Raw genomic sequence first — 26,978 nt, 5'->3', positions numbered from 1 at the left:
CTTTAGACAATGGTGTCACTGTAATATTATAGCCACTGTACTTTGGTTCTGATCATGAATGCCCCTCCAACTAGTGGCTGCTATTTACAATTTTAAAAAAGATACACACAATGTCAAACCATACCTTTAATGCCATGTGTAGTTTGGCCCTCAGTGTGACACAGAATAAGATCAGGGCTATTTTTCAGCCAGAACTCACCCGAACTCGGTTCTGGCACCTCTCTGGTAGGCACCATTGCCATTAAAAGAGAACAAGGGAGGTGTTCATGGTGAATTCTGGCACCTCTTTTTCTAGAAAAATAGCACTGGATAGGATCATGCTTTCTTTTTATTATTGCTAAGATCCTTTTGCTTGGAAAGTTTCAGAGTGCCCATCTCTCTCTTTCAAAATGGTCTGGAAGTATCTTAACCACTGAGGTGAAATCCCCTCAGTTTTCAGACACAATGGGGTGCCTTAGACTATGCCTTGCAACAAATGACAGGATTCTGTTTATTGTGTTATATTATTACATTTATATTCCATCTTTCCCCATTTTATCCTCATTGCAACCCTATGAGGCAGGTTGGACTGAAAGATAGTAACTGACCCAAAGTCAACCAGTGAACTTTGTGGCAGAGCAGGGATTTCCCCCTGGTTTCCCAGCTCCTAGTCCAACATTCTAACCACTATACCACACTTGTTCTTGGTGTGAACATCTAGACCACATTGTGAAATAATCTGTTTCATTCACTCTCCATTAGTGAGAGAGTTCCAGAAATCTTTAGATAGTGCTTAAAAAAACAAAACACCCTCTTCTTTTTCCCCTGTAATGATTTCATTTGACACTTCCATCAAGTCAGATACTTTTATGCAAAATTCATACTGCGCAATTCATATTTTAATAGTACATATCAACTCAGAAGAAAGTGCCATTTTGCTTCCATGGAACTTACTCCTAGGGAAGTGAATTTAGTATTGCAGTCTATATCCACTTACCTGAGATTGAGCCCCATTGAATTAAATCAAACTTACTTTTGAGTAGGCCTGTATAGGATTGTGCTTTCAGGGAAATAGTTTAAAATGCATTTGAAATTTCTTTGCATTTTAAAAAAACACAAATACATTTTTAATTAATGTATAGCTGGAAATGCTTAAAATATATGATAATTTCCATCCTCAAAGCTTTACTGTCAGACACTATGTTAAGCCACCATTAATCATAAGTGGCTACAGTCATGTGGTCATTGTAATTTGGTCATGCTGTACAAAAGATAAATGATATGGAATACTATTAGCAATGATGGTTTTAATGTAGACATTTATCATTATACGAGTTTGTTTGATATGACTTTGGGATAAAATCAGGGGGAAACTGCCTAGCTGTTAATTTTTTTATGCCTTTAATGATCATTTGCATACTTAAAAAATGGAAATAAAAGAGTACTAGTGTTTTCTGGTCCCCTTTCTCCCCCAATGTTCAATGACAGAATTACAGCTGACTCTGAAGGACCCAAATACAGAATAGTTAGAAAAGCAATGATGACTAGTTGTGAGCTGATGCCAATTTTTTTCATATGGAAGTGATGGGAATATTTTTTTTGGGGGGGAGAGCAATTTTTTTTTTCATTCTTAAAAACAACAACACCTTGCTAAGCATTTTTACGCACTGATTGTCATTTGGTCATACTTGCTCCTTTCCCCGACCAGTATTTTTGTGTCATTAAAATAGAAAAATCAAGAGTATCTTATAAATCCAGCCAATCAGGGTCCATGTAGAAGGGAGATGCTGATGTCACATCACCATGCAACCAGTCTGATCTGGATACATGGTGACATTATGAAGCGAAAGTAGAGTGAGGTCAGTGCTACCAATCCACAATTTGAATGGTCACGTAAGTGGCAAAATTGGGAGGTGTGTTTCAAGGCGCTAAATGTTTCATGAAATTCAGTCTCAGTTTCACTTCAGCTCTAATCAGTTGTCATATATTTGACATTAATAATAGAAGCCAAGTTTTTGCAAGCTTTCTATTTATAGGATTCATAAGGCTTATTCGACTCTTGAGAACAGTTAAATTGCTGTCAGGAGAAATGCAATGAGGGATCCACACAAAGAGAACCATTCCTCCACCTCTTCTCATAACAGTCTTTCAAATATAGATTCATGACACATCCGTATGTCTTCCCTGTTCAACTTTGTCAAAAGGTATAATGGAATAACAAATGCTGTGCAGCTTTCTGAGGCAAGAAAAAAGAAAAAAGAAAGCTGTTGCAATCCTGCCTCTGTTGGTCCCCCTTCATATGCTGAACTCTTAATAGCTATCCCGTGGCGCAATGGATCAGTATGCCTGGGTGTTAACCAGAAGGTTGGTGGTTTGAGCCCCACCCAGGGATGGCTGTGGGCAAGATTCTTGCATTGCAGATGTTGAACGAGATTATCCTTGGGGTCCTTTCCAATTCTGTGGTTCTATGATTCTATAAACCTCATTTTGATAAATGTACACAGTGCTTTTTCTGGGGGGTTGGGGGGGATGAAGGGGTATGCATACCCCCTAAGCATTTCGTGAATCTAATGGGAGATTTTATTTTATTTTTACAAATTTTAGTTTCTTCTCTAGCACAGTGAATCATCAGTTCCATTGCTACCCCCAATGGCAGCCTCATTTCCTGTCACGGTGTTTCCTGAGTCTCAGACTTAAGTGAGCATTTAATGTGTGGAGTAGGAGTTGGAATCTAGCATGGTGATTGGTCAGTTTTGTTGTTACCAACTCTGAGGGCGGCTTCATTTCCTTTCCCGATGCAATGCATGTTCTTTGTACTTTTGCCCATTTACTGTATCTATTTTCCCTGATTTGAACTATAAAATGGTGATTTTCTTGAGTCAAAATGAGAGTACCCCTAAACATTTAAAAAGTAACGAAAAACCACACTGAATGTACATAACCGTTGCCACACTTGCTTGGGACAGATGTGTCTATATACATCTACTTCTTCTAAGCTACTTCTTCATGTTTGGGGAACAAGACCATGAAAATCTTGGGGGTTGAATGGGAAGGTATTGAGCTCAAATGTGTGAGGAGAATAATAATGTATGAGGGAAACAGTTTGTCCTTTCTTTCCCTGTTTATTCAGTAGAGCTGGTCCAGAAACTAATGCACCTAACAAAATGAACAAGAACACAGCACCAGCATTTACTTAGTTTAGGTAGCCGAATGCCCTCATAAGGGACTTGAGGATCAAAAGGGATCAGATAAGAACTTTCCACATATGGAGTTGTATTGGGAAAGTAGGATTAAAGGCAATTGAATGGTTAACTATTGGACCTTATCCTGGGAGAGTGGAGCATAAGAAGTGATATAGCTGTCATCACAATGTTTTGCTTTTCAAAAGGAGGAAGACGTGGTAGAAAGCTGGAGAGAGGTGGAGAAACAGGAAGAAGAGATATATGCACATTTTAGTTTAAAATGGGGGTGAAGGAACATTACTACTACACCTAAGTATAGTACTCACATTAAACATCATAAAACCAGGTTAACTATTTTGAATTTCCTGACACCTAGCTCTAAAAACCTCTCTGGTTCTGTATTTTCTTTATTATTATTACTAATACTACTAGCAAGGAAGCTCTCAAAAACGAGGAAAAAATATATGAGCTAGACCAAATGACTAATAAACACAAGTGACCAAATCACAAATTTCACTCTTGTTTGATAAGGGTCTACACGTAGGGCCATATTTCAAAAAGTAAAAACCAGGACATCCTGAAAGTTGTTGAGCTTTTTTTATCTTTATTTAGACAAACCCCAAAGTTGTTCAGCTTTATTTTACAAAAAGGCCAAAAAAACTTGCAATTTTTCAATTGACTTCCCTCGGATGGCAATTTCACCTTTGAAATTCCGTTAAATCTTGACATATGGCAGCCCTAGCCGTTCTTGGTCCTGCACATAGTGGAAATGGGTAAGTAATCTCATGGGCTGACTCCAGCTCTCAAAATAACACCTGACCTCTTTCCAAGGTCCCTGTCCAATTTTAAGGAAGGTGTGGTAAAGATGTGTGCTCACCGTTCTGCAGGAGGAGAAGTACTCATAATGAGTCTTTTCACATATTTTGTACAATGTTGCTTTTCTTCTTCTTTTCTAACTAACACTCTGAAAAGGTGAAAGATCACCTCTAATTTTTTATAAAGCACATTGATTCTTTTGTTATGCCACCCCACAGAAAAGAAAAGAAAAATAATTGGTGATGCAATATTTGAAAATATGTGCTTAGATATCTGAAAATCCTCTTCTTTGCGGTAATGCTAATTATGTAGCCTGACCATCCAGGAAGATACTTGATTGTTCTGGTCTCTGGGCTAGAGGGAAGTGATTGCAGCAAGTGAACAAATCTAAGATGCACGGAGTATTACAGGTGTGCATATATATCATATACACACTCACTGTGTGTCCAGGCAACTCCCCATTTACACGGGCATTGTGTTCCGAGCTACCATGCTGTAAGCTCACCTCACCCCATTCCACCTCTTCCCTCTTCCAACCCATTCTGCCCCCACTCCCTTCTGATGCTGAAAATGTCATGCATGTCAGCAGTCACACACATGCCGAACACAAGCAAATGGGGAATTTCAAAGGTGAAAACAAAAGACTCTTGTTTTTGTTCAGGAGTGAAATCATTGATTTCAAGTTTAAAATGTGAGTTTTCCAAATCTCGTATCAGTCAGAGCTTCCCCAATCTACTTAGCCTCAATATGGTCCAGTGAACTAGTCTGAAATACCATTTTGAAAAACAAAAACAAAATGCTGAATGTAAATGGTTCACCCCTGGGAAATACGGATTTTGGACATATCAGTCGAACAGTGGCATGTCAAGGGAAATGTAGAATTGAGAGATTTTAAAAACGTACACATTTCTAATTAATTATCTTAAACCCCATATGGACACAAGAGGTCATGATAACCAACATTCTGTGGGTCACTGGATTTAAACTGTCTCAGATGGTGTCATCTGCATAGAACTAGGCTTGGCATCTTACATCAAGGCACCATCTGCTGTAGGGGATGAGTGAGTGAAAGTTGTATTTCTTATCTGAATTTTATCTTTCTAATGATGCATGTCTGCACAGGTTTATTTCTTTGATTCTCTTTTTGAATGGCATTTTAAATTTTCATCTAGTATTGCTGTCGCTTAGTTTATTGAGTCATTATAGTTATTCAGTGAAGTTTAACTCAGAGTAAACACAACTGAACGAAATGGACATGATTAAGTCAGGTCCATTAATTTCAACAGGTGGAGTAAAACGTAGTTGACTACCACCCAGTATAAACACTGACAACTGGGAAACACTTGTCTGCAAGCACTCCAATCGGAGAACAGCCTTTACCAAAGGTGTCATGGGCTTTGAAGACACTTGAACTCAGAATGAAAGAGAGAAATGCGCTAAGAAGAAGGCACGCTTGGCAAACACTCACCATGATCAACTCCCATCTGCAAACCTATGTCCCCACTGTGGAAGGATGTGTGGATTCAGAATTGGCCTCCACAGTCATGTACAAACTCACTGTTAAAACTGTGTATATGGAAGACAATCTTACTCGGCCACGAGTGATCGCCAAAGAAGAAGATTCTCTTTTGTTATGTGTAAGACCATTTTCTTGGGATTGATCTACTTGGTCTTTAAAATGGACCATTACTGGAACAAAGGGCCTCACTTGTGGTGATACTCCATAATACAAGCTACCTATATTACAGCAATAATGACTTCTTGATATGGTCTTGTACATAATAGTACAATGGGTGGTATGCAACTAAGTTAAACTCAGAATAGACCCCTTAACATTGATAGATCTAAATTAGCCATGCCCACTAATTTCAGTGGGTCTACTTTGAGTAAAGCTTGGTTGTATACCCACTAATGATACATTACATAACTGTTACATACAGAATAAAAGATACCATTAAAACACTGAATTTCTTACAACTTGAAAATGACTTTTTCCTTTCTCTAAATGTGAAATGATGGACCAAGATTTCACCACACTTTAACTATAATTTGGTAGGATTGCAAGGGACAGAGTATTATTGCCAGGGAGCAAGATTCTGCCTATGGGTCATACTTAAGATATAGTCAGTCATTAATCCTCCCTTTCTTCTTTCTTTTTTTAGAAATAAAGGAGGGTTGTTAGAGCACATTTCATGAATCCTTGGTGACTGACTAGGCTGGGTTATGATCCTACTTTCCCATGTGGAAGATGCAACCATCTCACCCCACACGCATCACATCACATTTGCCAAAGAATTTTTTTTACATGCACCCAACCTGTCCTGGCATCCAAAAACAGCTGTGAGGCACAACACTGGTAGAATAACCCTTAAGATCTCTGTTACAAAGCGTTGAAATGAACCATCAAAATCATTGTTTTTCCTTTCCTGGAGGACTCCCCAAGGACTACATTGAAAACAATTCTGCCTTGCTGTCTAACAGAGTTCACATAAGAACTCCAACCTAGAGTGACATTGGCGAACTTCTGTGATGTATTACACTGCATAACACTGTATATACTGTACACAAAGGAGGTAGTTCCCACAGTCATTCTTCTTATTCATCTTACTCAGGCTCATGGGATTTTTTTTTTGTTGCCTTCCACCAGGATGTGCCTCAATGAGTATGCCTTGAGGCATTGTGCTCTTAAGAGTCAGAAGATCTCTGAGAAATCAAGCCAGTGTATCCCTGTTGAACAATGACTTTGGAAGGGAAGTGAACCATGAAATGCTATTTTAACATCAGTGTTGTTTCCTATTTGGCTGTGAATCTGCCAAAACAGATGCGAAATGTAAACACAGGAATTTTAAATTTGGGTTGTGTGCAGGGAAATGTAAAAGTTCTAGCATTTTTAATTCAAGAAATGTGAGTATGCCAATGAATAGCTTTCAATTTTGATTAAAAACAACAACAACCAATCCAGAATTCTGATCCTACAACAGCATCAACGGAAAGAACTTAGAGAGGGGAAAGATGTGGTAAAGTGTTACCACACAATGCAGGTGATGCTGGCAGACTGAGTGCCAAATTACATTCAGAAACACAAACTGAATTTTTAATACTTGTATCAATTTGTATTAATTTGTATTTGGCAGGTCATAGTTGGTGGCATGGAGGCAGTTAAATGGGCTGGTGTATGATAGGTACCCAGTATAATGAACGTGCCTGTCTAATATTGGTATTGTTTAATAATGTTAATGATGGGTTAGAACTTCCTCTGCATGCAAAGACAGGCTCTGGCATATTGAGCAGATGAGACCAACAGTGGTCCAGCGGTCAAGAAGGAGGTTTCTGCACATGCTGTAGAGGGAAATAAGGGGCAGGCAGGGCTCACCAACCTGGGAAGGCAGCCCACCTAGTAGAAGGAAAAGTCTGAGCCTAAACCTATGCTTCTTTGCGGGACATCTTCTGGAGAAGAAAAGGCTAAGGAGTAAACCCTACACAAATCAGGAGTGGAGTCCCTAAGACAGTTGGATGACGTCTTGTACACCTCCTTCTGGAAACTCCTGCAGCCAAGTTGGTGCCAAACATATTGCTCTGCTTTACTTTGGACCACATCAGTGAAGCCAGGGGGGGGTGGAGGTCTTGTCGTCTGGGCAGCCCAGCAGGTTGACTTCACCCCTGGAGGCACACTCCATTGTCTCTCAAGACAGATGCCAACAATTATATTTTAATTTGTTACATGCCCTTCACCCCAAGGTCCAAGAGCAGATTAAAATGATTAACCTGGTACCTAATTGGCAGGCAATGAAATTATTTTAGCAGTAACACATCCTCACTTATGACTTATCCTGAGACTGCAAAACAAACAGTAGATATCCTGATGTCTCATAGGTGGTCCTAGATGTATAATTCTATTCTGGGGGTGCAGAGGAGCATTACCAGGAGAAACTCCTTTGTATGGTTACAGCACAGTATGTTTAATCCATAAACAGGCAATGAATAGAAAAATATATAATTATTCCCCAAATGCTTTTAAAAAGGGCTAAATTTCTAAAGAGTTGTGTAGGGAGTTGTATGAGTAAATCTCATTATTGTTAACAGGTTTTATGTATTAATCTTTTTATACAGTGTTTTTGTTTTATTTAAAAAAAAAACAACCCCTCACAGAAATAAAACATAAAATGGCAGGAAAATACAAAAAATATGTACAGAACCAGCTCAGAATATTATCTTTCCACTGATTTTTTTATTGGACTTGTCTAGGAAGTCAAGTTACAGACAAAATCTTCCAAACATAGGTGCAAGTGAGCTTATTTACTTCAGTGCACTGTAATTTATGTGGTTTGGGGTAAATAACTTGACAGAAATGTCAGGAAACCACCAGACAAATGAAACAACAGAAGGAGTGCTCTTCCACACTTCAGCAGAGATTTAGTGAAATGGAGTGAAGGTGCCCATCGGAATTGCCTTGATTTAGGGTTGCCATACGTCTGGAAAATCCCAGGCATGTCCTCTTGCCCATTCAGGGGGATTTTGACAATTGTAAGCAAAAGTCTGGGTTTGGGGGGGGACAGGTTTGAAGCAAAGTGTTTGTGTGAGGGGGGGCGGCTTGGATTCAGGCTCAAGTGTGTGGGTGTTCACCCAATGAAAGCTCAACATCTTTGTTTGTCCGGATTTTTCCCTCTGGAAATATGGGAACCCACCTTTGATTGGTATTTTTTTATTTTTTTTAAAATGATATTTATTGAGAATTTAAAATTACAAAGAAGAGAAAAAATGGAAAAAAGATAGACAAAAAAGGGAATTCAACAATACAAGTCAATAAAAAGAAAAAAGGGAAAAAACAAAACACACAATACATCAAAACCAAAAACAAAAGCAGACAAAAAATTTAAAAACCAAATCCAATATTCCCAAATCTTTATCTTTCATTAACTTGTTTCATCGACCTCCTCACACCTCCCTTTTTTGTATTCTAGTTATTAATTATCTCAGCAAATCCTTTCCATCTTTCACTATATTCTGTCATTAAATTACCTTAATTTATTTTAACCTTATCTTACCATAAAAGCCCTAAAGCTTAAAACTTAAAACTTATTTATACATAATTCCTTAAAGCATTTCTACTAAAGCCAAATAGTTTCATTCCAACATTTTTTCTAACACTCATTAATTTTACAAAAATTCTCTAAATGAATTTTTGAAACTTTCTTCTAATCTTCATCCATCGTCTCTTCTTCCTGGCCTCGGGTTTTGTCAGTCCTTTCTATCCCTTCCATCTAGTCCATCAACCTGGTGACCTTCTATCCGAGAACGGAAAATTGGATTATGAAACATCTTAATTTGGCACCGAAGCGGGAAGGTCTAAACAGGAAGTCCGCCTTCCGTTTTTGTAAATAGATTGAAGCAAAGACATTGCAAGCTAAAGTCTGGAAAGTCGTTTGTAAAGGACTAAATTTCCATCATTTAAAACTACCAAACCCCCCTTGGAAGCAGGAGAAGAGGGGAGAAATCCTAGACTGTTTAAACCTGCAGGAAAGAGAGTAAAGAAAGATAAATTTCCACCGTCTTGAACCTGGGAACGGGGTGTCAGAGACAGACGCTTTGGGGAAGCTCCCTGCCTGCAAACATGGGAGCATCAATGCCTCAACAGGGCTATGTAGTCCAGACTCTCTGTGAAGGCCAGAATCTGATTATCAATAACTGGAATGAATCTAGGGTAGACCAAGTACATTGCTTACAAAAGAGGAAAGGCATCAACCAAAAAAGAGGACCCAAAATTGCTTAAATATACATGTGCTAATTTATATGTACAGATGCCATTTTAGAAATTACTACAACTTAAATATACATTACATCTCACCGTAGAGAGGAAGACTGACCAGGTAACTTGTGTGCCTGCTCAATCTGCTGCCCAGGTGCTAACTGCTGGTGGGCAATTTCAAGGCCCCTGTTCTCTCTCCTTAGGGTTCTTTATCTTTAACCGAGATTTGGATCCCACAGCTCTTCAGAGGATTGTTCCTGGCAGCTGTTCAAATAGATGATTGCCCCTGTAAAGGAGGACATACAGTTACCCTGAATCAACAATAGGTGATTGGAGCTCTGTTGCGCCAAACACCCACAAATGCATGTGTAAAAAGTGGTCCTAAATTGTAAGGAACTTGCTCATAAATTTGTTTCTGTGTCCCAGCTGAGAACCCACTTTTAACAGGTCACCTCTCCATACCCTCTTTTCCCTTGTTTTAGCTTTTGGCTGTTTCTAATGAAAGCCGACAATTATTTATACTAATTAGCTGGGCAGTGGATGTTAATGGGATGAGATTTTAAATAGGCTCCATCAAAATGATGTGGATAAATCATTTGTGCCCTCCTTATTGCAGCGTCTGCTCTTCAAAATTGGGGCAGAGATGTAAAGATACTGTAATAGCCTTTCTGGGGCTTAAAAAGTAGGCACATTATTTTTCACATAGGTGAATGTATATACACATATAAAGCTTATAGATATTTTGATACTGACCTTAGCTTATCGGCAGGCAATGGAGCTGTTTGAAAAGCAAATCAGTGATTTTTAAGTTAAAGCCAACAAAGAATGATGATGTTCTTGTATATACGAGCTTATTTACAAAGTGAGTGCTGTTGGCTTGTACCCATGGCCAACCCACCCTTGAGGCAAGGTGAGGAGACTGCCTCAGGCGGCGGGATTCACCGGGGCAGCAGATCCTGATGTCAATCTTTCTTACCCCCTTGTTCCTGATGTAGATATTCCCTTACTCCTCCTTCCGTGGTACAGAGGGGGTGCCATTTTGGGGTGCGCCTTAGGTGCCAAAATGTCTTGGGCCAGCCCTCCTTGTACCTAATTTGTGGCATTCTGCCAAGCTGTCAATCGTTTACAAGAGATGAGGAGAAAAGGCCAGAAGATACCTTGTGTAAAGGAAATTGGACCATATCAGAACACTGTGGTTGCCTATGTGTTTTCTTTCACTCAGTATAGATTTTCACACCTGAAGAAAAAGTCTTGTTTGGTCAGTAAGTGGATTGGTGCTGCCATGTAGGATTGTGATATAGCAGGGGTGGCCAACTCCCACGAGACTGTGATCTACTCACAGAGTTAAAAAATGACAGTTTTTTTTTGGGGGGGGTTCAAGTTATTGAGCTTTTTTAGGAAGGAGGAAAGCCCTTTTTTGGGGGGGTACAGGGTTAAGAAGTTGAGCTTTTCTTAGGGGAGCCAAAGTTGTTGAGCTCCTTCGGGGGGAGCCAGTGATCTGCCAACAGTGATCTACCTGTTGGATGTGTCTGTGATACAGCATAAGGAAAATCTAGTCAACCTCAAGATGCAAACTTGGTGTCAGAGTGGGAAGATTTTTACATATTGATTTATATATTTTGAACACTGTCCAATGTATATGCTGGTTACGGCTTTTTGGCAGTAACTATTCTTTTGTATAGGAGTGAACTGAAATGGTTTTTAATTCCCCCCCCCCCAGATTGTTTGTATGCTATGAAACAAGTCCTCTGCTTTTATTTATGTGTATGTGTATGTGTATGTGTGTGTCAGTGGCAGAGAGGTAATGTGTTCATAGTGTGGTTATACTCCCTTCTTCCCAAAGCCCATGTCACAGAGGCCTCCACAAAAAGTTGAGCATTTAGGTCCCATGCTGTAAAATACTCTCCCGGGGTGGATCTACAAACAGAGGGGGAAACGCTATAATTAAGTCAGAAATTAAATACTTATAACAAAAGGAGAAAAAAATGCTATGGAAAATTGTTTAGAATTTTCTTTTGCTCTCTGTCGCCATCTAGTGTTGCATGTTTATAACACATTCAAAACGCTGTTTCTTGACTAATGTAGCTGAGTCCCAGCAGAGAGTCAGCAGGCTTGTGCAATGGTTTGCATTTTTTTTGAACAGCCAGTCTTTGTGTGGCTTTTTGTGTTTGATGGGGGGGGTTGTATATGTTGCAGTACATCACCATGTTATATTGTATGAATTGGGGGTATATAAATACTTCCATAAATAAATAAATAGTTCTCCACTCCCTAGAACCATTCTGGTGATGGCAGTAGTGGCATTCTCATTCCGAGTGAGGGCAGTGCAATGGAGAAAACATGGTTCTCTCTCTGAACTGATTGCTTTTGCCCTTGGTGCATGTCTTCACATAGCCAAATGTGACTGTTTACATGGTGACACCATTATTCCCAGGAAGAATATACCAAGTTAAGCAAAAGCCTGCTGCTTTGGGCTCTTTTGGGATGAAAGGTGGGATATAAATTGAAATAAAAGTACTACTACCGATAATGGGTCTGAAGTAGGGGTGTTCATTTCAAAATGTGATTAGTTTCTGTTTGAAATGAATTGTGAAAACTGAAAGAAACATGAAAAACTAATGTGGTCACATTTGTTTTATTCTTTCATATTTGTTTCTGATAGGAGGCAAATGGATATATTCCTGATGCTCTGTTCAAATCTCAAATGGAGAGAGGGACCAAGAGAGTTGTGAAACTGACAAGATGTACCAACATTTGACACAAAGAAATATTAGTCCAAGATCCTTAAAACATCTGTAACAATCTGAGAGGATATCCCAGTCTACTTACTTTCACCATCACACTATCCCTTGGTCACAGAGGCTAAGGGGAAGGCTTCTTTCTGAAATTGCCAGTCAGTCTTTCCTCTCCAATCCCACTTTTGCATATTTCTGTAGCAGTAGCAGTTATGCTGTGTTTGTGTGCCCTTTCTTAATTGCCTATAAAATGGAGATCACTTGTCCAATCTGTCTTATACTTGGCAAGTCTGATCCCTTTGAGGGATAGTAGAAAGTGTGAAAAAATTCATGTCACTTAAATATAAAATGTCAAGAGTTACAAGCTGAAGAATACAGAAGGATGGATCACCATTGGAAGCCCTGCTTATAGAGGATGTCACCCTGTCTTTAACTGCATATAAATTGGATATATTTTTCCAATTCTCCTGTAATTGCATATCTAGAGCCCTTAGGTGCTTTATGAGGATGGGAGGCACCCGAGTTGTAAGCAGTGAGACACATGCTTTTTAAAATGGTAATGGAAGTGAAATGAAATGGGGAGGTGACCTGCAACTAGTATGAAACTAGTGTGAAACTAAACTGAATGTTGCAAACCTGGATGCCCTTAACGGTTTTCATTGGTGACTCCATGCAGAACCACCCCAATAACTCTGAATTTTCTTTTTCTTTATCTAAGTAAGTTTGTAGCCCTCTGAGAAAGAAAGTTATGAAGCAAACTGTACAGGTACACTTCCAGTCAATTTCTGTGAAATGAGCCAGACTGGCTGCTCCCACCTGTCAGTGCTTTTAACCAATGAGTGAAGTCAGAGCTGTGATTGAAAAGTCAGTTGTCTGGACACGAGGCAATAGGAATCCCTGGAATCCCATGAGCTGCTGTTTCCTCCTCCCCTTTAGTGCTCTTTTCATGCTTCTGTTTTATATTCTAGTTCTTGGAATCTCTGTCATTTGAATTACCAAACAGGGGTTCTTCTGAGATCAGTAGGTTCTTCTGAGATTAGTAAGTACCTAGAAGTTATTTTCTGCAAATGCCACTAGGTAGTAAGTGTGGGTGGGTGCTAAACAATCTATCTCCCCACTCCCAAAGGCAAATGCAAGAACTTTGTAAACAGGCTTAGGTGTGTCTCCTGCTGCACAGGATTTAAAGTTTGGGTGCTCATTAAGGATTCACTGTATAGTTTACTTACAGTGCAAGTGTACCACATGTCCACACAGAAGTAAGGGTTGAAAGCAAACTCCACTGCAAATTTTAATCAGTGAAAAAAGGGATTCTTTACCAAATGCCCAACTTTTAAAAAATATAGATTTTATCCATTTTTATGAAGAATGTGCATAGAAAAAAATATGACAGCATAGAATGTGCATAGAAAAAAAAATGAGTGCATGTTATAAGCATGGTGCAGCAAGTCTTGGGTTTGGCCTACAATTGTCTGCAGAATCCAGTGGTCAGCCTTGTCAACAGCTTGGATAGTAAGCTGTGTTGTCTGTACCCTGATTGATAATAAAGATGGGTGCTACCTTCAGCATTTTGGGTCTTAGACATCATTGCATACAAACAGGATGTTGCATATCCTATTTGGCAAGATATCTGCCAATAAAGAAGCTTAAATTAAGCTGCTCAGGGGTCAAAAAATCTTCCAGATTTGGATCACGTCAGCATTAGACAATGATGTGTGTCAGCAGCAGTTTAAATATAGTCCTTTCAGAGGACACCTTTAAGGTTAACATACAGATCTAGTTATTTTGCTGCACAGACAATACTGGGAACTCTTAGTATTATAGATGGATTCTGCGTGCCTCCAAAAATATCCCCGTGTGATCAGCTCTCAGCACATCAGTGTTCTTGTGCTGAGTAGTGCCTGACTGGCTTTTCAATACCCTCACAAATAAATCCACAATAACTGAGTACAGCTGATGAATCATCTCCTTGAGTTAGATTCCAAAATAGCCTATTGTTTTGTTCTTAAAGGATCATATTTCTATTTTAAATCTGGCTAACTTTAAAGAGTTTTTCTTTTCAAGTAGTCTGAGAGGTAGATGTTGTGTAGTCATAAACTGTGCATGCAACACATGCATGTCTTCCTTGAGTCTTCGCCGGTGGGTTGTGTTCTCTCCCTAGGGCAAGGCAGACATGTATTCTATTGAATTCTGGGCTCCTAACAGGCAGGCCACAGCCTCATTATTCAACCTGTCTAGCTACCATTGAAAAGTAGGGTTCCCCAGGATTTGTATCTGGAAACCTCCCAGAATAAGGGTGAGAGAGAAATATAAAGTCACTAGCAGAAAAAAGGACATATTAATCTCACACCTTTTTCTGAGAGGTTTCCAGGTTGTACTCCGAGGAAGGCCAAATGTCACAATCTACTACAGCAGATCCCTGAATTTTCTGATGTCATGCCTGAATAAGGTAAGTGATGCTCAATACAGGCCTCATAAGGACTGCTGCCCATGCTGCCCAGGAGGTCTCCCCTACTGAGTGACTTGGGGTCCCATTCCTGCTTCTCTCCACCTGGCCCAGGGTGGGGCCTGACTGGCCTCATAAGAATGGCTGCTGTGGCTGCTGCCCAGCAAGGACTGGGGTATTTTAGGGAAAGTCTTGTTGGGAGCTTTTGCAGTTGTTACTGATATGAACTGATATTACTGATATTAACTTTTTATATCTTTATTTCTATGACTACTTTGCTATATTTGAAATTATGTAGATCTTTTCATATTGTAAGCCGCCTTGAACATTGTTTTAACTGTGGAAAGGTGGCATACAAATAAAATGATGAATGAATGGCCAAGGGATCAAATGAATTTTACCATATTATACATACTAAATAAACACAATTCACTGCCTCCATGCTCCAGAATGATGACCCAAGAAGGTATGGATTTAATAAAGAACACAACTTACTTTCAGGAACATGAAAGAAGCATGATGGTCTCTCCACTGGGTAACTTTGTGAGCTTCTTAATACCTTGAAGACTGCCAGCTTTCTACCTTAAATAGGCAAACACCACCCTGTCTCTAAATGCTTGATCAGTCCACATTACTATGCAAAATCTGGAGGGGTGTGTAATTCAATCAGGAGCTGCAGTATGATCTGCAAGACCACTGAATTAGGATGATCCACTGTAGAAACCCCAACCCCCCCATTCCTAGTTGCTCATGCCCTTTCTATACCATCCTGGATGAAGAATGAATGGCCATTTAAAATATATTTCAACAAATACATACTTTTTTAAAGTAGCAAAATGTCGCTGAGAGGTAGCATTTAAAGAGAAGACACTTGGCCCCTCACGATCAGCACTGCCAGAGGATACAAGGTACATGAGTCACCCATGTTCTCCTTCTTCTTCCATCATGTTCTGGAAGAACTGGTTGCAGGTTCCAAAAACAGCCTGAGTAGAGATTCCCACATCTGTGGGAAGATCTGAAGTTGCCAAAGGAAAGTGAAAATGGCTTAATGGGGAATGATAAAATATTTCACTTATGTGCCAAATTGAGAGCACTTCCAAACTGTAGCTGTTTTCAGGTGGGATTCAACCACATACCAGCAAATCTCGGTTCCACCATTATAGAGTGATGGGAATATTTCTTTTATATAATGTCATCTACCCTCTCCACAAACAAATCAGAGTGGATGCTGCTTAAGTTACCAATGACAACTAATCTCCCTGCAGAACAAATTGGGATGTTTGTTCAATAAACAGGTCACACGGAAGTACCCTCAGCATTTTGTAAGGGTTTGTTGAATATTATTGACATTTTATTCCAAAATAATCCAGTATATCCAATTAAATACACCTGAGTTTTTAAGATGTGCAATTAATATAGTGAACTGGTTTAATAGTGATTTGCTTGATAGTGAGTTGGCTTGATTTGCTGCTGCTGCATATAGAACAGTAATTTTAGAAGTTATATTTTTACTAAGTATACCGCTGAATATGGAATGTTTTAGACTCTTAATTCTGCAATGATATGTTCCCCTTTGGTCAGGCCTAGAAATAATCTGAATTCCCTAGATTATTTCCACATGGATGACAAAATAATCTAGTGGGTCCAAAACATTTCTGGGCTGGAATTGAGGAAGTTTACTTATTCCTATGTATGCGATATGAAACAGGCCCTAGCCTTGCATATCTATGGGGCTGGTCCCATGAGGCACAAAAGAAGAATACCTGACTGATCAATGGCATTTGACATTGCTTCCTTGTTGACTTTCATTTCCCCCTGCTATATGTCAAATTGCAACTTCTGCCCTTCAACATCATATTTTAATTCCACAGGTTGTTGACAGTTCAAAAGTAATTTAATTGGAAGCAGACTGTACATGTGCTGTGCATCTGGTTTGCTTGGTGGAAACAAGGCTAATCTGGCACAATTTATTCTTAACAAAACCATATTGATTCCTAGCAAACTAATCACTCCATTTTCTTTTAGGTGCTTACAAAATGTGGCCTTGATATAGAAAAGAAGTATATTTATCCACCATCCCCTTGTCCTTGCTCTTTCCCCAACCCATACCATTAAAATCACTAAGGCTGCATGCAACCTTATGCTCACTTACCTGGAACTGAGCCCCATTGAACTCAATGGGCCTCTGAATAGACATGTATAGAATTAACATGCATTGTGAATTTAGTCTTTTGCAGGATTTTAGAAACATTCTGCTTTTCAGTGGCAACAAGGATTCTACACCATTAGGATTCTCTGGTAAGAGTCAGTCTAGATGTTGCATTTACTATGGATATTGCGCTCCCCACCCAGTGAGGTTTTCTCCCCACTCATCTACTGACACTGCTATATCCTTTAATGCAAACTACTGTGTGAGACAGGGTCATCACGCCATGAGTTTCCCCGCCCACCCTAGCCCACGCCACTGATGGACATTGTGGGTGGGAAGTGTTATGCCACGATGGCTCTGATTCACATAAAGAGCATCAATTCCCATGGCAAATGTAACATGTTCTGAACAGCATCAGCCATGCTGACTTGAATATTCATTTTGCCCAAATACTGTTTCCTTGCTTTGTGAACTTTGCTCATCCAAGTTAGGCATGTCCTATCAGGGAAGAGGTTTTGTCCTAGAATTCTCTCATGCTGTCTCTGACTTTCTCTACACTAGAGGGCGACAAGACTGGGTATATATGCCTGAGCCCAAAGACCAGCAAAAGGCTCATCGCTTTGCAAAGTGCAAACTTCAGTTTTGTACAGAAAGTCAGAGACAACATGAGAAAATTCTAGAACAAAACCTCTTCCATGATAGGACACTTCTGACCCCCTCCCCCAAAAAACCCATGCACTTTACACTCAGCTACTGCTCCACGGAGCCTAGGACTTGCCGATCAGAAGGTCGGCGGTTCGAATCCCTGTGTCAGGGTGAGCTCCCGTTGCTCAGTCCCTGCTCCTGCCAACCTAGCAGTTCGAAAGCACGTCAAAGTGCAAGTAGATAAATAGGTACCGCTCCGGCAGGAAGGTAAATGGCGTTTCCGTGTGCTGCTCTGGTTCGCCAGAAGCGGCTTAGTCATGCTGGCCACATGACCCAGAAGCTGTACACCAGCTCCCTCGGCCAATAAAGCGAGATGAGCGCCGCAACCCCAGAGTCGGCCACGACTGGACCTAATGGTCAGGGGTCCCTTTACCTTTACCTTACTGCTCCATGAGTTGATTCACTATATAATGGTGGCATAACACTGTCTGGGCTAGGAAAATGGGCTTGTTGGCCTGGGCAGCTGGCTTAAATGCAGCATGAGCGAAGTCTCTTTCAGATTGACCTTTTCAGTTTTGAGAAATGTGACTCGGAGAAACTGCTTGGAGATTTATAAAATTATGCTCATGGTGTGGAGAAAGTGAATAGAGATAATCCACCCCACCCCCACTCAAAAGACTAGAATTTAGGGTCCTCTGTTGAATTTGATTGGCAGGAGATTCAGGACGTATGAAATGAAGTATTTCTACACACAGTAACCTAATGCATTTATAGATTTCACTATCACAAAATTTGATGATGACCACAATTTAGAAGACTTTAAAAGGGAGAGCAAACCAGTTCATGGAAGAAAAGTTTATCGGTTATGACTAGTAATGATGGGTACATGGAACCTTCAGAGCCTGTGTCCTCTCTCTGCATGCCTGTTGCTGGGAATGGCAGTGGGCAGAGTGTTTTGCTCATGTCCAACTTGCAGGCTTCCCACAGGCATCTGGTTGGCCACTGTGAGAACAGGGTGATGGACTAGATGGACCATTGACCTGATCCAGCAGGCTCCTCTTAGGATCTAAGCAGTATAGAAGTGGGAACAACATCAGAAGCCAGTTCCATCATCCTTGCATGCATTGGTCTCACCTACTCAGTGTGCATTGGCCCTGGCCACCTTCCTGTGTTGAGTGAGGACCTCTGCAGAGGCTTTGACTTATATTCATTTGTACACCGGTAGAACCCTCCATGTGATTAGGGGCCTTGATAAAGCCCTGAGGGTTCCACTCATGGTCAGGCTACAGACCTTTCCCACCCAACACAGAGCAGCTTCTGAGTCCCCATTGCCTTAGCAACAGGCAAAGGCTGCTACCTTCACGTTTTGTTGGGCTTCCCAAATGCCTTTGATTGACCACTGTAGGAAACAGGATTCCAAACTAGATGAATCTGTGTTGTGATCCAGCAGAGCTCTTCTTATAATGCTGGCATTTATTTTCATCTCTTTTGTCTGTGCTACAGTCTAGAGAAATTTTGGGATTTTGGTCCCATGCCATTAATGAGCCACATCAGCACCATCTGAATGTCTGGATCTTGGTTTTCTTCTTTTATATCTCCCTTCTCCCATCCATTAGCTTAACTTGCATCCCTGATGTCACACTATATTGTTATCAATGCCATTTAAGCATGCTACTGTTAAGCAGGTAGGATGATTGCTCTAATAAAAATTGATAAGTAGGCAGGTAATCCTTCCTAATTTATTGCCATGGTAACAGACAGTAGATGTGGCTTGTTGCTGAAGAACAGAATGCTAATAATCAAATGTGTCTTACCCAAATGAATCTATAACACAGCTTGCTAATACAGTATCTTCACTGTATACATTACTGAAAAGTCATTCCCATTAATTCCCCATCTAAATTACTTGATGGATTTGCTCAGAAGAAGAGAGAAATGGATATATCAAAACGCTGTTCATTAAAGTACTGTCATTTAAGTAGTGTGCATAGTCTCAACCCTCAACACATTATGTTTGTTTCAGTAGGTTACTTATATGTGGATGAAGTCCAGTATTGTATTGTGATTGTGACACGACATAAAGAAACACAGAGAATGCACATCAATTAAGTAATAATCATTTGGCAGAAATGGTCATTACTTGCAGTAATGGTTGGTTTGTTACCTAATAGCCCAAGGCAAGGCTGGGGGCAGTTAAAGTTATAGCAAGCTGGTTGTGAAATGTGCCAGTCAGGGATTTAGAGGGATTTTTGCTTGTTGTCTGTTATGTGCTATGTCTAATGGTTTATTTGCTTTTTTAAACAAGTGATTGTATCAGAGAACATTACTGAAAACATCAATTGTTCTAAGGAAAGAGACAATTGATGTTCTGCTGGAAACACTAAAGAATATATTGTGTTAAATAAATAGCTCTAGGCTGATTCCCCTCTTGTATACTTTCATACATCTTTCAACACTGTGGCAAGAAATGGCATGAACCATAGTAAATCTGTCTGAGGCGCTTCACTTGTATATATCTTTGTCAGGAAATGGTTTTGTCCAAAGCTTGATATGTGCATATAAGTCTCTGCTTCTATCCCAGAGAGGCAATTTCACCTCTCTTATTTTTATCACAATATTTGTTTGGCAGATTTTAGCATCCATTTCCCACTCACTGCATGCTTTTCCTTATAATTGCCAGGTCTATCGGTTTGATAACTGGATCCATTGCAAGGTTACCATTAAAACAAGTTGCAAGTTGTCTTGGTGGATCAGAACCAAGTTTTATTTATTTCCTCACCTTGGTTGCAATCTAGCAAAATGCAGGCATTGTTAACTAAAAAGTTTACACGAGGATTATGGTTGTTTGCCCCCTGCATTGGGCAATCAGATGTTCAGTAAGCTTTGACCATGTTTTGTTCCTAGTGATATGAAATCCAAGTGCTGCATAAGCATAAGAGCATACTAGACTAGGCCAAAGGCATTTTGTCCTCAGAGACGCCGACCAGATGCCTATTGGAAGCCTACAAGCAAAGCCTGAGTGCAACAGCCCTCTCTTTCTCACTTGTGATTGTGGCGTGACAGAAAGAAACACAGAAGATGCATATCAATTAAGTAAAATTTCTTTGGCATTTTTTTTAAGCCACCTGTTCTATTTGGTACCATAGTATCTTGAGGCAAATTAATTGGACGTGGAAAATAAATTCTATAGGCTGCATGCAAGCTGGTCAAAGGCTCCTGCCTGGTGCTCCCTGGTTGCTCAAGCCGCTTGTAATATCTACTGTTACTTGTCTTGCTTTCACTATTCCAGTTGCTTTTCTGGGTTGCCCTGTGTCCACTTTTGTTTCCACCATATCCAGCTTCACCATCTGCATTATAGCTCACCCCTGAGGAATGGACTAATCAGAGGCAGTTTTAGGGTACTGTGACCGGTGCAATTGCACTGGGCACCACACTGTGGGGACACCGCAACAATGCTGTAGAGAATGGAACTTGAGAGGCAGAGGGCCCAAAATTTAGGGTCACACAGGGCACCACTGAAAGTTGGGAACCTAAAATCTGCCACTGTCAATTTATTTCATCTCTGTTTCTTATTCTATCAGTCTTAAATTCAGTACACCCCAATTCCACAACAGTTTATTTATTTCAAAAGTCTGTGTAATTTTGTTTGTTTTTGTGCACATTTCCCCTCCATTCACATATGCAATATTGCCTAATATACAAAAAATGCCAACAGTTTCCCCATGTGCAATGAATTTTGCCTGTTGTTTTCATTTGTTGTTATTGTTGTTTAGTTGTGTCCGACTCTTTGTGACCCCATAGGCCAGAGCATGCCAGGCACTCTTGCCTTCCACTTCCTCCTGCAGTTTGTTTTGGGGGTGCAGTTCCACACAATATATGTATTGTTATACATCACAAAATTCAGGGAAGTACTCTAGGTGGCATTGGATGGAAGTGAGGCCATGAGCCACCAAGAGCTCCAGGAGAAGGACAGGTTCACACAGAGGTGGTAGGCAAAGGTCTATAACAGTGGTAGCTCAAACATAGAGCACCTGACTTGCATACAGAGGGTAATAGGTGAAATCCCTAGCATATCCAGGTGGAACAGAGAACAAGCCCAGTCTGTATCCCTGTCTGTAACACTGCCAGTTGGTGTAGACAATACTGAGCTAGATGGACTAATGATCTGACTTGGTATAAGACAGTTTCCAATGTTTCCAACATTGGTATAAGACAGTTTCCAATACAGTGGTACCTTGGTTCTCAAACTTAATGTGTTCCGGAAGTCCATTCCAAAACCAAAGCGTTCCAAAACCAAGGCGTGCATTCTCATAGAAAGTAATGCAAAATGGATTAATCTGTTCCAGACTTTTAAAAACAACCCCTAAAACAGCAATTTAACATGAATTTTACTATCTAACAAGATCATTGATCCATAAAACAAAAGCAATAATCAATGTAAAGGTAAAGGGACCCCTGACCAATAATCAATGTACCATACTATAAAATAAATAAAACAGTAGTGTAGATCAGTGTTTCCCAACCGGTGTTCCGCGGCACACTAGTGTGCCGTGAGACGTTGGCTGGTGTGCCGTGGGAGGGAGGCGGGCGAGTCGGGCGGTGAGAGGTGGCAGCGGCGAGGATCCGCGTCGAGCCGGGGGCGGCTCCGCGGTGGTGGTGCCGAGGTTTCTCTCTCCATTCTCCCCTCACACACAAACACAGGAAATAACACAGGATCAGCTGACAGGACCCAGCCAATGGGGCGGCGGCGGGGCAGCGCGTGCAAAAGGGAGGAGCGCGAGACAACGGACGAGGAGGAGGCCGGCATGTCCGGGCAGCAGCAGCAACAACAGCAGCAGCAACTCCCGGCGACGGCTCCTCAAGCCCCGGGCAACCCTACTCCCTCACCGTCCTCGGCCGCCCTCCTGCTCCACCCGCCGCCACCTCCCCCGCCGCCGCCGGCCACCTCGGCCCCGCCGCCGCCCCCTCCTCTGACCGCTATCGCCGCCACCACCACAACAGCCGCCGCCGCCTCAGCTGCCGCCGTCCCTCAGTCCCTCGCTCTGCTGCCTCCTCCCCCCCCACCCCCAAAGCTTGGAGGTTCCCCGGCAAGGGGGAGGGGAAAAAATTGAAAACTTTCACTTTCGTGCGTCCCTCCCGGCGTGACACTGCGCGCTGACGTCAGGGGGCTGTAATGGTGGTGTGCCGCGAGATTTTTTTCATCAAACAAGTGTGCCTTTGCCCAAAAAAGGTTGGGAAACACTGGTGTAGATGATAAAAATTAAAATTATTTTTTTTTCTTACCTGCATTGATGATAGTCATTGTTTGGGTGGGGGGCTTTTATCCATTTCCACAGCCACACAATCAGTCAGTAGCTGAACTGGGTTCCACACAGTCACAAAAACAAATTAACCGAAAAACTCTCAAAAACAAAAACGCAAAATAAATAGGAAAAGTGCCAAACTTAATCCGTTTTCTGTTTGACTTGCAAAATGTTCAAAAACCAAGGCGCAGCTTCTGATTGGTGCATGTGCCCCGGAAACAATAGCCAACAGCCGTATCAGACGTTTCACTTCCAAAAAACGTTTGAAAAGCGAAACAGTTGCTTCCGGGTTTTCGGCATTTGAGAACCAAGGCGTTTGAGTACCAAGGTGTTTGAGAACCAAGGTACCACAAGTCATTCTTTACCTGGTGCCTCAGCCCAGCATGTTCCCTGCACAGAATGTTTATTGGTTCCAGATTCTCATTCATAATAGTTTTGGCCCTGTATTAACCCAATGTTATGTTTCTAGCCTCTTATTGTGGATATAGATGTAACCTTCTTCTTTTAAAAACGTACATCTTCAAGAGATACAGTAAAACCTCGGTTGTTGAACATAATTCATTCTGGAAGCGAAATGTTCAGCAACCGAGGCATGGCTTCTGATTGGCTGCAAGAGCTTCCTGCACTCAAGCGGAAACTGCATCGGATGCTTGGCTTCCGAAAAACATTCAAAAACTGCAACACTTCCTGGTTTTTGGCGTTTGGGAGCCAAAATGTTCCAAAACGGAGGCGTTTGGGAACCAAGGTTTGACTGTACTTGATTTCCTTATTTTAGTTTATCTCCAGCCTCGTACAACCTGCAGCTACTTTGTGCTTCTGCTGATGTCTCACAGTTTCTGACCGCTTTTTGCCAGTAGACACATAATTGTAGAAAAACAAATAGGCCAAAAATATATATAAAAAATTCAGACTACTACTGTTAAGAAGATGAAGAAGGTCATGTTTATGGGAAATACACAGAGATCTACTTTGAAAGACAGGAGAGAGGAAGCACCCACCTACAATGACATGTTATTCCTGAATATCATTGCCTGTCGCTTGATTTATCGGGGTTGTGTCCCTTGATTTCTTGGTTGCATTCTATAGGCAGTAGAGACTTGAATGTTGAAAAGGAACTGAGAGCTTTTGGAACTCTCTGTTCTCCAGAGCTTCTATGTTAAATTCTATGGTAAAGCCAGTGAATCTTTATTAACATTAGTTGAATTAGATAGGGAACATTAGGGGATTTGATTACTGAGATAATGTAGGAGCAGCACTGTGAACACTTGAAATGCTATATATGAATGCTTAGCATTCTGATGATGATTATTAGAGAGATTTAGGGCCTGTGTTAATGTGTACCATCAAAAGCAAAGGCACCCATGAATGTTCAGCATCTCTGGGAATCAAGACCTTAATATTTGCAAAGTGCTTTCCTGACAGAAAGTGCTGCCTGCATGTTAAGCACTATTAGTGTCATGTGTACATTATGCTGCCTCAATTGATTCCAATCGTGCCTAATCAGGATTTTTCAAATAATTCCCCTCTGTGTCTGGAGAGGAAATTAAATAAGAAAGTCTTGTGCATGAGGGTTTTATGTGAGGGCTTGTGAGGAGAGAAAGGCCGTTAAAATGATGGAAGAAAGGGCACTGGGGGAAGGAAGAGAACTGATATCTATTGGGGGGGAGACGAGGGGCTCTAGGCGATGAACTGTTGCTTCAGATTGCACAAGGAAAGAGTGAGAAGCCAACAGATAAAACAGGAGATAAATAAGGCAGCAGTACAGCTTCAAGAAGGTTCTTGAAAAAGCTGTTGCTGAAAAGCATGGCAAGCTCAGGCACCTCCTGGCAGCTTTCAGTCTGGCAGAGGGAACACCAGGGCCCCTTTCCCATTTCTCAGTGGTAGAATTGACCAGTGGCAGAAGCAGCAGCAACATGAATAAATCACAAGGGAAGTCACATTCCTTCAAACATGTTCCCATTGGGAAATGGGAGGCCACCCTAGAAGAAGCCCCTGCTATCATTGCAGGGGCCTTTGGAAGACTGTCTGTTAATAATAATAATAATAATAATAATAATAATAATAATAATAATAACAACAACAACAACAACAACAACAACAACAACAACAACAATAATACCCCACCCATTAGACTGGGTTGCCCCAACCACTCTGGGTGGCTTCCAACATAATAGAAAACCACAAATAAACACCAAGCATAAAAACCTTCCCAGCACAGGGCTGCCTTCATATGTCTTCTAAAAGTCAGAGAGTTGTTTATCTCCTTGACATCTGAGAGGAGGGCACCACTACTGAGAAGGTCTCTGCCTAGTTCCCTATAACCTCTCACAGTGGGGGAACAGCCAGAAGGCCCTTGGAGCTGGATCTCAGTGTCCCGGCTGGATGATGGGGGTGGAGATGTTCCTTCAGGTATACAGGGCTGAGGTCATTGAGGGCTGTAAAGATCAGCACTCTCACTTTCATGGTGAGAGGAACTCTGAGAGTGTGATTTTTTATTTTTATTATTGAAGATTTGTATGCCACTTCAGTAAAAATGTGCACACATGTTTCAGCAGTTTTCATAAAAATATATCACATATTTGTGAGAAAACACTGATAAAACCAACAGACTAAAACCAAATAGACATTAAAAAGTTATCAAGCTATAGATACAATTAACAGTTTTTTTAAAAAAACACACACCCACCCACACACCAAATTTGCATAATAAAGTTACATGTTTGAGTAGTCTTGTTTAAACAAAAAAGTTTTTAGCAGGCACCCAAAGCAGTAATATTAATAACATTTTCTCTTTCTCTTTTCTCTTGGGCTCCTTGGAATAGGATGGAGTCCCTGCTCCTAGAAAATGGAAGGTTGGCCCAGAAGAAATGAATGATGATTCATTTCTTACTTGGAGGGACACCTGGACTGAGTGGAGCCCATGAGAGTCCCTTCTCCAAGCATCCCTGCCAAGGGGAAATGGGAATTTTCCACCAGAGAACTTTGCAATGGTAGAAACATTTTCTGCATGGAGGAGTTGGGTATCAACCCTTTCGTGAGCTCTTTAGTTTCTATCATCTGCTTACACACACAACAAGGGTAGGAAATCACTGATTTGGGAGCTAAATGTGCCGCCTCCCCCGGTTTTCTATCCATAGGCCTCAGGACCACATCAACTCCCCAGCCGCCACCCCTCTCCCCAGGCCATGCCTATCACCAGCCCTGCTTTGCATCTTCCTTGATCATTTTAGTCTGGTTGAGGTGTGTCCTTGAACTTTGATAATGCCTCTTGCTTGCCTGAATAAAGGACAGAGAGGGCTGTGTGAATGTGTGTGGGCATGGGCCTACTGTGTTTAGCTAACCTCTGCATTTGCTTCTCCACCCACCAGTGGCTCCTAGAAGGTTACCCAGAAAGGGATGAAGCCCTCACCTTAAAAAAGGGTACCTCACCCCCAGTGTTCGAAACTTGCATTGTTCTAGGCGCATTTTGTGACAGTGAATTTCATTAGTGTGAGCAGTTTCTGAGCTCTGGGCGCAGTATTGCGCCTAAGATTTCAGATTAAGACTGCAGAGTGGAAGGAAAGGAGGACCTTTTTCTGCCTCCCCACTTCCAGCTGCTCTCTGAAGATTGGAGAAGAGACCCTCTTAAGAATGTTAGGGGGGTGTACAGGGGAAGGACTAGACCATGTGAAAAATGAATATAAGATTTTAGCTGCAGTTCACTCATTTTCAGCTTTGTATTCTTGTGATAAAAAAGTGTGCCTGGACATTCCACTGTTGTGCCCATAACCTAGGTTTAAGGTGCCCTTTAGCTCCTAGTTTTCATATCTCAGTTTCTAACACTGCCCACCTCTGATTCATAGCATCTTACCCAAGACAACCTGTTTATGCATATATCTATAATCCATCACAGGAATTTGGACTTTGTTATGATTTCTTCAGATGCAAAGCCATTCAGCATTCTCTAATTGGTGAGGAGCAGGGAACAAGGGAGGCAAAAC

This window comes from Podarcis vaucheri (genome assembly GCF_965113315.1).
Source record: "Podarcis vaucheri genome assembly, chromosome: 3".
Classification (NCBI taxonomy): Eukaryota; Metazoa; Chordata; class Lepidosauria; order Squamata; family Lacertidae; genus Podarcis; species Podarcis vaucheri.
Note: the sequence above shows the minus strand (reverse complement) of the source record.